This window comes from Chelmon rostratus, chromosome 8, assembly GCF_017976325.1.
Source record: "Chelmon rostratus isolate fCheRos1 chromosome 8, fCheRos1.pri, whole genome shotgun sequence".
NCBI classification, from domain to species: Eukaryota; Metazoa; Chordata; class Actinopteri; order Chaetodontiformes; family Chaetodontidae; genus Chelmon; species Chelmon rostratus.
This window is the reverse complement of record NC_055665.1, coordinates 9,735,928-9,751,561: the sequence shown is the minus strand read 5'-3', so window position 1 is coordinate 9,751,561 and position 15,634 is coordinate 9,735,928.

The window sequence follows — 15,634 nt, the reverse complement described above, 5'->3', positions numbered from 1 at the left end:
GATAGAGATGTGGAGGGCGCGAGAGACTGACAGTGTGCGCTCCCCTGCTCAGTAAATATGAACTGCACCCAGCAGACAGACTCATTCATCACAGGGGAAAGAGGGGGAAAAGGGGGTGGAGAGGCAGGCTGGAGGGATATAGAAAGAACTAAGAGAAATGTCCAAAAGACAGAGAGAGGGAGGGAGGGAGCGAGGGAGGAAGAAGAGAGGTGGGAGGAATAGGAAGCGAGATGGAAAGAGGATGAAAGAAAGGAAAGTGTTCTGGGTGAAATGAGTGGGAGAAAAAGATAACAGGCTGAAAAGGGGGAGAGAGTCCTGCATGATTGAAGGATAGATAAAGGAAAGCAGATGTGCACGGGGAGGAGATACCTCAAGCATGGGAAAACTGATGAAATATCGGAGGACATTTTATATCTCATCACCAAGAGATCTTGCGTTGTGATCATTGCCTTTAAGCATCCTGTTATGAGAGCAACATTAGTTTTGCTGCCCTGCAGTCAGGAAGCTCACATCTTTCTCTGACTTGTTGCTTTTCACACTTTGACCTTGAATGTGCACTATATAGGATATGTGCTTGGATCTGGAGGTCATGTTGCATTACTGCGATCTCTGGTTTGTCATGCATATCAGAGTTGATGTGCTAGTTAGGCATGAGGTGGGAAATGTAATAGTTGCTTAAACTATGTTGTTGGGTGGCAGTACTTTACATTAAGTGTTTGTCAACAATTCTCACCAAAAAATTAAATCCAACAATGTGTTAGTTTCTTACAACACTCTCTCAACTTATCTCAGCCCTGGGCCCATGCACTCATCCTGAAGGCTACATTTGTAATTATGAGCAAAGCAATAGTCAAACAAGAGTGAAAATGGTATTTGGTGGGGACTGTTTTCAGTTGAGAATTTGCTGCTGTAGTGAATATTTTATGGCACCAAGTCAGTGGATGTAGGATGCCAAATGCACCAAATTTCCTCATGATAAAAACAAGGCGTATATCTCCTTTCCAATAATATAAATCAGTAATGTTTTATCTGTTGTTTGAGCTCCATTGTTTTCAGATTTTACAGATTTCTTTAAAGGATCCTGTCAGTTTAAAGTCCATTTGTAGGATCTGAAAATTTCTGACTTTGGCCTTTCTCAGTGGTGTCAAAACTGAAGCTGCAGCCGACAGCGATGCACAAGATGTATTTGATTACTGAGAGACAGTGCATACAGTAGTTACTGTGTATTGATTATTGGCTCACCCCCAGTGGCAAGCAAATCAATTTAGCTTTTTTGAGTCTTAGTCGAAGAGATTGATCACAGAGATTGACATTAAAACTGCAACACATATTCTTTGAGGGATTACATTTTTAGATAGTGTTCGTCTAGTCTTTGATATATGCTCAAACACTAATCTTTTTCACTTTGTATCAAATATGTTTTGTTAGAAGTGCCTTTGACATGCCATCACATACAACTGTCCATCAAATTTACTTTAGTTTTACTAAATGTTTGACCGTTCCAAATACATACCACACCAAATGCAAGGAGACAAACACAACAAAATATTTCTTGAAAATCCCAGAGTTCTTTGCCCTTTCCGGTCCATGTCCTCAATTTCCAACAACTTCCCCCTCTTCACTCCCACCAAAACCACCTCCTCTCCATCTTTTTCCACTCCGTAGAAAGACAGGAGAGAGGGAAGATGATGTGTGACAGATGCCATATTTCGACTTTCTGTCAGAGAGATTAATATTGACACAGTGTGTTTCTTACCAGGGGCTTCTTGACTGTGTGTGTTGGGCTTTGATTTCATTATCCTCTGCTCAGCCACTTTTTTCTTAAGAATCAGACAATAACAGATGTGGCGACTGAAATAGAGACACTGATATTGGAGGGGCTGAGTGAACAAGTCATATTGCCGGGTGGGTCGGCCATCAGTCCTGTTTGCTGTGGAAGTGTAAACCCCCCAAGGATACCCAGAGCGCAGAGACCCTTCAATTTTATCAACCCCTTCGGCTCGACAGTGGAATGTGCCGTAAGATGCTGTACATATTGTCTTAGTTGTTGCCTCACATGTCTGTATATAATGCAGTATGCCATTATTATAAAGTGGAAAGTACTTGACTCAAGTACGATTCTAGGGTACTTGTACTTTCATGTCATTTCAGTTTTTTCCATTTCTAATTTACTGCATTTCAAATGCAAATATTGTGCGTCTAACTCCACTGCATTTATTTGACAGATGAAGTTTCTAAGTGCTTTGTGTATTAAGACTTTTAAAACCTATTTGAGAGTTTAAAATTTGATTATAATATTTCTGCGTTTTTTAGTTTTATTTAAGCATAGTGTCCAAGGTATGTACTAAGCAGGACATTTTTTAGTTAAAAATATAGTTATCAGTCCTCACTAGTCACAAATTATGTAATGGCATCACTGTTTCTGGATTAACTCTAACACTTCTTTGGCATTTCTTACTGCATACTGCACTGTCGGGCGACATATATACTAATATGGATCTACAATAGCTCAAATTAACACCGCCGTACCACCAGGTACAACATTAAAAAGATGCTTATACGTTCATGCATCAGTAATTCGGGAAGTACTAGTGGTTGATTTATTACTGGCTAATAAATGAGAAAATGTGTTATTGTTATTGTTCCAATAATGGAATTTCAGCTGATAACGTGGAGCCTTTTTACAATAGCTGTGGACCAGGGAGGCCACCCGAAACATAGTTCTGAAAGGGGATCGGTTCTTCTGGAGTTTATTTAAAAAGTATGCTATCGTTGTACTGCTGCATACAAGTTTGTCATTATTCATTTTTTAAATATACAAACAATGAAGGCTCTCTAAAAGTTCTTCTCATAGGAAAATGAACTGGTTAATCTAGAAAGTTAGCCTTGATTGGCCTCCTCACATTTGAGCAATTGCAGGAGGTGTTATCGGTATCAATTACTGTATTGGTATCGGCATACAACAAACAGACTGATGCATTTCTATCGGTAATAACAATTCAATCATATGTAACAAAATAGAACTGACAGGAGCCATTCTGCCTGCATAATGAGTACTTTTACTTTTGATACTTGAAGTACATAATGCACTTTTACTCAAGTAAAGACTTGAACTTGTAATGGTCTACTTGCTGTGTTTTCCTTCCTAAAGAGTACGAGTTCCTCTCACACCACTGAATGAGATTATCTCTACTGGTGTTTTGGTCAACGTAATACTATGATATAGTGTATCTGAATGAACTTTTTGTGGTCTTAAAGATGGCATTAAACCATTTCTGAATGTTTAGACTGAGTGAAAATTATATTGTCAAATATCAAAATATTGGCAATGATTTCCATGTTTTATATTCAGTTCAGCATCTGATTTATCGTAGAGTTTGGAGTGTGGATCCCAGATTTCAGGATTTATTCCTCAGTCTTTCAAAGTGCACATATGTTGTATGATCCTCCCTTCCTTAATTCCTTCCTCCTTTCATTGTCTTTAGGCCTGTGAGGGCTGTAGATGGAATCACCAGGTTTGGCAGAGTGTGATAAAATCAGATTGATTCAAATTTAATTCCTTTGTTGATTTTAGCAATCTACAAGTGGCCTCATGTCTGCGGGCCAAAGCTCACCGGCCTTCATCTCCAACTTGTAAGCCTCTGAGAACTTTCTGACGCTTATCGAAACATTTCTGAGCTGGATACAAGAGATGGATCCTACAGCTTCCTGATTTTGTAATTTCAAAGCGTGGGGCTTGCTGTTAGTGGGAGAATAAAATCAATAGGCCTCTCTGGAGAGGAGTAGGTATAGCTTGTAGTCCTACGATATGAGAGAGGATCCGAAACAGGAAACACGGCCGATGGAGGAGGAAATGGGGAGGAGCAAAGCAGCTTCAGCATAAACAAATAGAAAGCAAAGCAGGAGAGATAATGCAAGAAGGAGACAAGAGACCGACTGGGGAAACAGTTGTCGCCAGAGACTTTTATTGACTTTTCCCCCCCTCCTCTGTCCACGTGACTACCAGATAAATTCACAGAGAGAGAGAGAGGGGTAGTGAGGGGAGAGAGAGAGAGAGAGAAATGAGAAAATAAATTACTCTGGAAAGATATGACGATAGGCTACACGCGGCTTTAAATCTAAAAGGGAATTCGCGACACACTCGACCAATTTGTCACTGTGCTTTTTGCCTCTTTTCATTTCTTTTTTGGTACTTTTCCCCCCTATTATTTTTCACCCCTCAATACCCCGATGCCCCTAATTTACCCCACTTTTCCTGTGTAGGCCTGTCCAATTCTTCTTCCCTCCATGTTTTCCAAATGTATTCTTCATCGTGGAGCTGTCATGTGAGGATATGGGATCTTTGTCTTTCTTGCTTTCTTGCTTTCTTTCTTTCTTTCTAGCCCACCTGTCAGAAAAGGTGTTCCCCTCATGTCCAAGTCTTTATGTGTCTGTTTGTAATTTATGACAAATCCATAAATCCATCCACCTGAGCTCCTCCTTCAATAGGTTTCCCTTCATCTGTAACTACAATCACATTTGTGCCTCCTCCTCCTCCTCCTCCTCTGCAAACGTGGGTCTATCAAAATCTGAGAAAAAGGAGGAAATGAGATGCATCGTGAAAAAAGAAGGAGGCCCACGGTAAAGGATGTCTGGAAAAGAGGTAGAAGAATGGAATGGAAAAGAGAAAAGAAAGAAAACGCAGACTTAAAGTATACCCCCCTCTCTTTTATTTAATTTAGACGCCAGGCGAAAATCGATCCTGCCATTCGATACGCAATCCGAATCAAGGCGAATTAAGCGGGCGGAAATTAACTCTGAAAATATTTTTGATGGAGTGGCTTGTAGTCTCTCGGCCAAATGGACTGCAAAGTGGAACAAATGACAGGGGCCTAGTGGTGGAGACAGCGCCGCTCCATCTTCCATTAGGCCGTAATGGGATAGGTCCAGCCCCCTAGCTCGACTCGGCTGCATTAATCAAAACAGCCGCTATATGAAGATTTATGGTTCTCCACTCCAGCGAAGCCGGAGCTGGAGCCAGTTCTCGGTGTGTATGTTTGAAGGAGGGGGTCGGGAGTCCCCCCCACCACCCTCCGCCCCGCCTCTCCTCCTTCTCGCTCCCCTCTCTCGATCCGTCCTACAGACTATGCCCCTACCTGTGGGCCTATACACAACATGCATGTCGCGCCTTTACGCACGCACGCACACACACACACACACACCCTTAATCCAGAGATGTGTAATCGCATCTTGTAATTTTTTGTCAACAGGCGTGTCATGCCCCGATTCTTTTGTTGACTTGGTAATATACCTGAAATAGCCGGTCTATATGCATGTGAGCATGGTACTTAATCAAACATTATGTTAAGTGATGTTGTTGGAAATAAAAAGGCAATAGATGACGACCTTCAGACAACATAAGACAAAGCATAAACAAAAAGTTTTAAAACGCATGACCTTTTCTCCCTTAAAATTCTTGTATACTACATTCTCATTAGTTTAATTCCTCACAGATTTAAAAATGTCAATCAGCTCATCTCTGGATGTGCCAGCTCTGGGTTTGCCCTCCACACAACCCTGATTATGTCTTTGGATTTGTTGTTTTTCAGTGTTTTGGGAGCAACTTCTCCTCTCTGAATCTCTGAGCTGCATGGTCTGCCTGTTGTCACCTCTTTGCACAACCAGCAGACAAACAAACTGGGCATCCTCTGGCGTTCAGTAGTGAGACTTTAGATTACAGCCTGTATTGCAGCAGCTCCTCTCTCCATGGCAGCCTATTAGGAGTGTATAGCCCGGTGAGCAGGCCGCTGCTGTGACGAGCCAAAGGGACAGACAGGGGGAGACAGTGTGATGGAGAAGAGTGTGGCGGCCCAAGTAGATTGGAACTGGGATCCATCCAAAAAACTTCAGCCAAGTTTTGATGAGATGAGACTGATCGGACCCACTGCTGAGAGACCCTGTTTTACTCTCTCTCTCTCTCTCTCTCTTTTTGTGTGTGTGTGTGTGTGTGTGTGTGTGTGTGTGTTTCTTGCACATAGGGAGGATGGATGAACTCTTCCCAATAGATGGATCACACCTCCATCTATTCACACACACAATTCTCTATTACCTAACTTTCACAGCTCTTTCCTATTTTCCCCTCCCTTAACCCCTGTATCTTGTCAGTGTTTTCCCCCATTATTTGTGTCCCCTCTCTTTCTCCTCCGTCTAGCGCCCTATCTTATTCCACTCCACACTCTATATTCCACCATTCCCCATCCTCTGGCCTCTAACTCTCCCATGTGGATAAGCAAACCAGCATGGAGACATCTCTATATCCATCTATCTATCTCTCCTTTCCTTTTGCCCTCCCTCTTTTCCCCTTTTCCTTTCTTCTCCCTGTTTTCCTTGCGAGCAAAGGGGAAGCTCGCTGCCAGTTTCAGTCTGCCAAAGGGTTTATTTAAATTAGAAACGCTTCAATCTCCTCACTCCCCCTCTTCCCTTTCTCTCTCTCTCCCTCTCCCTCATTCACTTTCTTACCTCTTTCTTTCGGCTGAGGGTGACTCCCACCTTTCTTCGCTGACAGCCTCTAGGGCCCCGTCAATGCCAGACAACTTTGTTTTGTAGATGGAAGTGGTGGAAAGCGAGGTTGGAAAGAGAGAGGAAACGAGGGAGAGGAAAAGTAGAGGTGGGAGAGTGGGAGTTGGAGAGGGGTCAGGGGAGACCTGCTAGTCAGTGTACTTTAGTTCCTTCTTCCTCTCACGGCTCATTCCACCCAGATTAGGACCTGTAAATGGCTTTAGGGTACCTCACCTGGCTTTGGATTTCCCCATCTCACAGGAATACAGGCAAACTATTACCTTTCACTCTCTCATTATCACACACTCACATCTGTCTTGTCTTGAAGATCTATCTCCTGCTTTTGTTTATTTTGCATCATTTCTTCCCATTGTTTGTCCCCTAATTATGGCCACATAACTCTCCGACTGCCTCTATAGCTTGGAAGGGTCAGCCATCACACCTAATCATCTCCTCTGTTAACAGTGACCCATCTCGCCGATAATCCTTCTATCCTCCCTCCTCACGTGCTAATCCCCTTCATACCCACCCCTCCTCCTCATCCATTAACACACAATTATTTTGGGGGTCCGACACAGGCGGGGGGGAGGAAACGAGGTGTGGAGAACACAGAGGGACTGTCTCTCTAATGGCTGAGTGACACCAGACGAGCTCATAGATCATGGAGATTATTAATACCACTGTTAAACACCCAATTCAAGGGCCGCCACCATCCGCACATGCAGACACATGCAACCAAAATGTACACACACACACACACACACACACACACACACACACACACACACACACCATATCTCATTCCCAGCACACGTCTTCATATGAGCTGTCATTCATGCTTGGTGAATCGGCATCAATTTCATTTGAGTCATTTAAACAATGCCGGGTGCTCATTACAGCATGAGGTTGAGGGGGAGAATCCGATTTAACAATTACAACTCTCATTGGCAGTGCGGCCTATTATTCACGAGGTCGTTTCCTTACGATTCGCCTCTTGCAGTATTTCTAATGACAGTAATTCCAGGTTTGATCTGATTATCGTGCATACAGTGAGGTGAGAGATTCTCTGTGACTTGCCGGTAATGACCAGGGAAATGTGGCCTTTATATGGCAGTAGGGGCCCATCTAGGGAGAGGAGATTGAAAGGCAAGCAGGGAGTATGTGTGTGTGTATGTGTGTGTGTGTGCGTGCGTGCGTGCATGTGCGTGCGTGCGTGCGTGCGTGTGTGTGCATCAATGGCCTGTCCGTTTAACCGTTGGGGTTCTGGGGAGATGGCAGGGGGAGCCAGGCGTCCCCGGAGACCAGGGTCTGGGGAAATCACACTCTCACTTTCACCAAACAACCTGGAGGCTGCATGGCAGCTGGCAGCAGCCAATACACACACACTCCCACTCCCCATATCCTAGTTTATATGCAAAGAGACTCCTAAACACACTGGATCTTGTGATGTATGGCCTGCATAAAAATTCTGAATTCAGTGAGAATCACACCTCTAGCTCCTGTAGCATGAACAACTGCATGATCTGTTAGTCAAATACTTTCGAGAAAGGCATCTAAAAAGAATACAGCCTTTCATCCGTTATTGATAATATTTATTGCTTGTGTTGAAGCGCACTTGAATTGCTTTTTTACAACATTCCTAACTTCCAGAATTTGAAGATTGCATTTGCAGGAACCAGCCAATAACAGATGGAGTTGTAGTCAAAGCCGGGGTGTAAAAGCATACTTTAGTGTTCTACTGCTCCATTAACTGATCTCAGGTCTCCCTGTAAACTCTGCTAGTGCCAGCTCATTGATTCCTTAACTAATCACTCTAATTAAAATGCCTTTTATTCATTCAATGGTTTACATGGCAGCTTACTTCTTGCATTTAAAGATCAATAGCCACACAAATATGCAGAAATTTTGTCAACAATTTCAGGGGATTGCCTGCTGTTTTTGGCAAAGATGTACATATATACATATAATCTTTTTTCCCCTTTTTTTCCCAAAAAGTTACAACTCACACTTAAATTTAAAAGTAAGATGATGCTGGTTTGAGCAAGATCAAGACCTACAGTACATGCCACATATGTAGCACCCAGGCTGACTGCTCCTTAAAATACTCTGTCACCTGAGGAAATTGGTTTCCTGTTTATGCTGCATGTTATAAATCGGTCTCTTTGTCTATGAATGATTCAGGCAGAAAGAATTTACACCCTCATTATTTGGAGATATTAGAATAGTGTTGTCATTAAATAATTAAAAAATACTGCCAAAGAATTATACATTGTCTCAAGCTGTCTTATTTTGATGGATGTCTGTTTATGACTCGTTCCGCCTTGAAATTCCTACAACATTTCTTTCCTGATAATATATCAATTTATCAGCAGAGATTTTTATGTTAATTTCCTCCCCTCCTCCCCCTAAAATAAAGTATCTCAGTCCCAAACGATCTCGAACTAATTAAGCAAGCGTTAATTAAAAATTCGAGAGAGGATAAACGTTGTAGAATTGTTATGGAAGCGTTGAAGTTAATCAAGCTTTCAAATTATTGATAACATCCTTAGAACAGTGATCGATCGGGAAGACATTAAGTGGCAAAATAAAGCAGCCGCGTTCAGATTTGATGGGTGCCTGTGTGTGCGCGCGTGTGCGTGTGCGTAAAGCAATGTGCAAAAACAATTAAGGCCATAATACATAATATTAGTCCGCATGACAAATAGGATATCTTTTGTGTCATCCCAAACTTGCCTGTGTGCTCGTGCTTGTGCGGGTGCGAGAAAGTGCGGGGGTGGGGTGGGGTGGGGGTGCTTTATCACACAAACGCCATTAATCAAATGTGTGCGTTCAAATTGCATTGTGAACTCCAAGAGACCGAGATATTGACGTCTGTTGATATGAATATTTCCCCTCTTTGCACGGGTTTGCGCTTATTTTAAAAACAGCGTTCCTCCCCGTGTGTTTACATGTTTCTCCCCTGCCTGCATGTCTGTTTACGCCGGTGTCAGAGCCTGTGTGGCATGTACTTACAAGGCGCTTCATCATCCCACCAGCGATAGGAGCAATTCACCCATAAAGTGGGTCTTTCGCCCATAAATAATATTCAAGTCGCTCTATTGTTAAGTGAAAAGTTGACTGGTGTTTGATTTTTTTCTCTTTTTTTTCTTCTTCTTCTTTTCCTCGGCGACCTCGGGTTAGGACTCATACATCACGGGATGACAGCTATAGAAAGGCCCTAAATTAGCAACTAAATCGAATATTGATCAGCTATGTGCGGCCCTGCGAGTCGCGCCTCCTTGCCGTTTTTTCCAGAGAGAAAGAGAGAGGAGGGGGGGAGAGGGGGGTGAAAACGAGAGATAGAGGGGGGGAGGCGGTGAAAGGTGCTTCTCTCTCCTCTCTTTCTCTCTCTGTTTGAGTTTAAGTGTTTGTGTTTGTGTATTTTATTGCCCATGGCTTTGGATTCAACGCAAAAGCATCTCTCTTGAAAGTGGGTACTTATTTTTATATAGAAGTGCAGTTTTTGCATTCATAAGCAAATGAGGCAACAACATAGTACTAATCCCTGTGGCTCTCCCGGAGCAAGCAGACTCCAGATCCGTTCAATTCATGCTTTAGCTGTCCATCCATCTAGGTTTACAACCTTCAGCTCTGCCCCGTTCCCCAGCAAGCCAAGTATTGCACCTTATTGTTTACATAAAGTTCAAATGAAGTCCCTCATTACCCACTCGCCTATTGGCTCCTGTTTATGGATCATTGACTGTGTTGGCGCTGTTGCATCGACTTCCCCCTTATCCCCGCTGCTGGGACGAGTGGGCGGTTGGCGGCGCGCACATGCTCTCGCAGCGGGGACGCGTTTGATGAAACGATCAAGAGAGGGCTCCCTCTCTCTCTCTCCCGGGAAGTGTTGTGTGTCCGGGGCGGCGATGAACCAAGCCCAAGGCCGGGGGAGTGGGTGGTCAAGGTTGCGCCGGGTCAGTGAGATTAGCCCCGGCGTGCTCTACAACAAAGGGCCAGATCGTCAGGTGCCGCCAAGTCTGGATCAAAGTATCGGGTGTAGGACAAGTGGGGCGTAAGACAGGGATGAGCTGCGGATTACAGCGGGCTAATTGGAAAGGATGCTTTCAGTCCATGAATAGGTGCTCATATATAGGCCAAGGTTTCTTTGCTGTTTTCTCGCTTTTGACCAAGATTTTGAATTCAGTTATGGGCTACTTTTAGAGGTGGGTAGCTGAGCCATATTACCCAAATTATTATTGGATAGTTTGTAGGCCTATGTAGTGGTAAGAGAAGTGCTGAGACTGTTTGCTCTTTGCTATAGTACAAGTGGCAACAGCACAACAATGCTCTGCTATAAGTACAAGTCCTGCTTGTAAAATTGGTAAAGAAGTATTGTCAGCAAAGTGTGCTTAAAAGTGGAAGTACGCATGATATAGAATGCCCCCATTCAGATTGTTCCTTTATTATTTACACTACATTAATGGATTGCTATCACTAATGTATTAACATATAAGATTTTAATGTTTTAGCTGCTCATGGTGGAGCTAATTTGAACTACTTTGTATGCTGTAACAGTGAATCACATTTTCAGATGATAATAGGTTTTGTTTTTTTTAATGTAATCCATCAAATGATTGTAGTCGAGTAAGAAGTGCGACATTTGAGGGTATGAAGTATCGTACAATGGAAATGCAGTGAGTAAAGTACAAGTACAAAATTGTACTTGCGCAGAGTACTTGAGGAAGTGCACCTTGGTACTTCTTCTGTTTGTAGGTAAACACTGGCTGTATTGGTCAGCACATTTCTGACACAGTGTCAGCAAAAGTTATTGGTTTCACAAGTTTACTACCACTATCGTATGCCGGTACTTCATCTGACTTTTAAACCAGTTTTTATTTGCGCCACACTCACACAAAGCCATTGCACGAAGTGACACATCTTCGGTGCTGTAATCACAGAGGCCGTCTCAGAACCTTGTCCCATGATGTTGTTGCTTCGCTGTCCGTGGTGCTGAATTTCGTGGCCATCACGGCCACAGTGGACATGTGTTCGCTGTCCGTGGTGCTGAAACCACCCAACCAAACGCCCCTTTTATTTCTCTGCAGGTCTCCTGGAGCACACTTTACTTTGTGTGTCTTAAATCTCGCCAGTTTTAGATCGCCTAAGTTAATAAAAATAGCCCATAAACGTCCATCCGTAACCGAGCGCACCGAAAACCACAATTCATCCTGACAGGGTCACTGTCGTTTAGCTCGGGGCTTCCCGAGCTTTCTCATATCAGCGACCCCCCAAATAAGCACACGTTCTCGATTGACAAGTTTCCCCAGCCTCGGGGGATTTTGTGACAAGACATGCTTTAATACAGATTACATAACTGGTTTGTACTGTACAATCAAGAACCTCTCATTAAAACTGGCGTAAAAGGCTTTGCTGTACTTTTTCACGGCGTCGACTCAGAAAAATAACAGTGAAATTAAGCTACTTTGACTGCTGTGGGAGAGCTGCACTGCTTGACAGTATAATTATACTGAACTATTATTAAGCGCCGTAATGGAGCAGGAAGACAGAGAGCTGCAGAGAGAGGCAGAAGTTTGTCGAGGAGACAACGCGCGCCCCTCCCTCCTTCACGCCTCTCGGGCTACTAGCAGCTCTTCAGAACTGCGCTCGAGGACATTCCGGGAACCATCTGTTTCCGGCAGAGCACCGGTCGCGGGGCATGCAGGAAGCGAGGCTCACAAATTTGCGCGGAAAGGTGCTTGTGTGCCAATGTGCTTGTTGTGAAATATCGCCCTCCCCCCTCCCCTTGAATTCTTATCTGCGGTGTCGGTAAAGCTGACAGGAGAAATGAAGTGTTGCAGAACAGAACGGAACTTATAGCTCTGCACAAGAGAGAGTGTGACATTTGTTTATTTTGTAGCGATAGTATATCAGTGATGAAGGGCTGAGAAACTGGTTGTGGTACAGTACACTATAGAGTTACCTGTTTACAACGGCACTGTTCACTATTAATGGCAGTTAGTGCTGGTCCACAACAGGTGTTCAGGCAATTGTGTTTGTGTGTGTGTGTGTGAGAGAGAGAGGGTGGGAAAGAAAGAAGGGAGTTAGTGTCAAGATAAACTGGCAGAGAGACAAACCAATCTCCACCTCTCTGATGAGATGTGCCCCGGGCATTTCCAGCAAAGACTGTGATATTGTACTGTGGAGAGGATATGATCTTTCCATCTTTCTTCTCTATCAGTTGTAGTTGTAATCTTGTTCAGATCAGATAAACTCTGCCCAGTGTCCTGCTCCTAATTTTGTTTTAAACAAATGAATATGGTTTAGTAGAGTACTGCCATTAGCAGGGTGACACTGTAGGTGGATTTGGGGCAATCCAGAAATATGACGAGATCTCCACTTGCTCCCACTTCAGGGGACGTATTTTTCCTAACCCTGCAAAGGTGAAATGATGGCACCTGTGAATGCATCACCTGAGACCAAAGAAACCTGCAGACACTTCACATTGAGTGGAAAGTACTGACAAGATTATTGCCTGAAGGCCAAGGAAATCTGTATTTGTGTGTGAGCCGGACATCATCTTTTACAGTATATATTGTTCCCTATTATATTGAGTGTTTTTTTTATTATTATGTTAATTCCCACCAGTAATGCAAAATGCACTCAGGCAGTGCTCTTGTTTGATGTTGCAGAAAAATTGTAAAAACTTTTTTCAGAACAACAGAAGATAATTATAAAATCATGAAAATTGTTGGTAGAATGAAATGAAAGCGAGATTAATAATTTGAACAGTATAATGGACACTTTTTTTTTTACATGTATTAATTTCGAGCATGTTTGATTTTTCTCTGAGCTTGCAAACTACAGGGTTCAGACAGAATACAGTTAACTACTTATGAAATAGGACTTCACCTTTGAATAACTTAATCACAGTTACAAAGACTACAACGAAGGTGTATCCTGGTAGATACAATGCCAGTTGCTACAAAAACAAGTCTGGCAATTAGTGCTTAGTGATCTTTGAGTAGTAACCCAAGGTAATTAACAACAAAGGGAAGTATTTGTGAAAAAATGTAAAAGTTTAAAATCACACAGGCAGTACTTTTGTTTGACGTTGTAGAAATTTTAAAACCTTTTTTCAGAACACCATCCGACAGAACAGAAATAGAAAATCAAGAACATTTTTGGCACAGAAATGTAAGTGAGATAAATAATTTGAACAGAATAAACAACACTTTTTTGTCACAGTTAGTCATTTCCACCATGTTTGACTTTTCCCTGAGTTTACAGCTACAGATTATGTAGCTGTAAACATAACCTGTAGCTGTTCTTGGTTTTTGTAATTATGGAATAGGACGTAACCTTTGAATAACTTCATCGCAGTTACAAACACTGCTACAAAGGTGCATCATGGTAGATACAATGGCAATTGCTGTGAAAAAAAGTTTTCAGTATGACAAGAGGCAACTAATAGAGCTTAAACAAAGGCAAATCAGCTGTGAAAAGAATATAAAGTTGCGTGTCAAGAAACAGGGAAAATCTAGACAAAATTTACCAAACACACACTAATAGGACTGGTAGCTACAAGGTCAAATGAAATACATATGACAGACAAATATAGTTAATACAAATACAGTTTGACAAATACTGCTCATGGCCAGGCAACCTAATATCACTTACCTTTTTCCTGCAAAGTCTTCGATGATGAAGTGGTGGTTATTGTTTTCTCTCCTGTGTCCTGTGTTTGTTCACAAGTATTATTCATGTTACTCTTTGCCATATTGCAGAGGCTCGGAGAAGAATGTTATCACATTTGGAGAGTGATATTGATTAATGAGAACCTTTTTGTCACACACAGAGGCTACGGGAGGCTGATCACTAAAGATCAAAACAAAGGAAAGAGCCAGGTAAGAGCAAACAAGGAGGAACAATAAGTACAACTGACAATGGTAGACACGGTGTTGTTAGCCAGAACATGACTGGCGAGATAACGAAAAGGGGGGGAAAGAGACCAAAAAATCGTACAAAGTAAAACAGAAAAGTACCAGTGGGAAGAGAGGGATGGAACTAGTAGAAACAGAGAGATCGAGAGGAAGAGAGGAAAAGAGGAAGGAAAGGAGGAATGAGGGATAATTGCATTAGAAAGAGGAGAGGGCCAAAAGGAAGGAAATGATTAGAGGAGAAGGGACTGATATCCGATAGAGAGAAGGAGAGATGGAGGAGGGGATGGGCGGGAGAGGAGGGCTCACTTACCGACCGCCGTTCAATACATACTGACACTCTCTCTCTGTGTCAATACACAACTGCGCTGTGTGCCTGTGTGCGCACGCTGGTACAGGTCTGTTAATCCTAGTCTACAGTCCTATCTCACTCGTCCCATCCGCAGTCTCGAAGGAACGTTCATGTCAATCTCATTCATTCCCTGCGTCGCAGTTCGTTTTGAACTTCCATGTTGCCTTCTCCAGTTTCCAGTCACACTTATTAGAATTGAACCGATTGTCTACAATTGCTATGTTTTAACATTTTTCAGACACTGTTCACATTAGTTGGATCCATGGCTCTGATTTCTTTTACACTATCATTAGCTGAATGACTAACGATCACCAAATATTGTTATGTTTGCCATCTTTGAGATATATAAACCACTTTTTCGTCATTTATTCTCTCATCTTCATCCATCTTTGTTCCCTTTTCTGGCTTGTCTCTTTGTGCTTCTTTTTCTTTCACCTTGTATTTATCTTGCCTCAAAGTTATACTATCTCGCCGCATATCTCTCGTGCCTCGCCATCTATCAGCTGCCTTCCCCTGCTCTTGCTTCTCCTCTCTCCCTCTTTCCCAAGCTCTCTCTTTCCAGGCGGCCTACCTTTTGTCATTGACCCCTGCCCTGGGTGTCTGAGCATTGACTGGCTCTCTCCGTGTCACTGGAGCTCCCCGTCAATACTTACCAGGTTTGGCCACCCTCTGCGCTGTGGTCAGAGAGTGGGGGAGAGAGGGAGATACACGAGATGCTCCACAGCACCAGGAGATAAAATAAAAATGAATGAGAGGGAGAGTAAAACAAAGAGGGATGGAGAGGAAAATGATGGAGGGAGACAGTGTGTGAAGCAGCTGGTCAGCAACC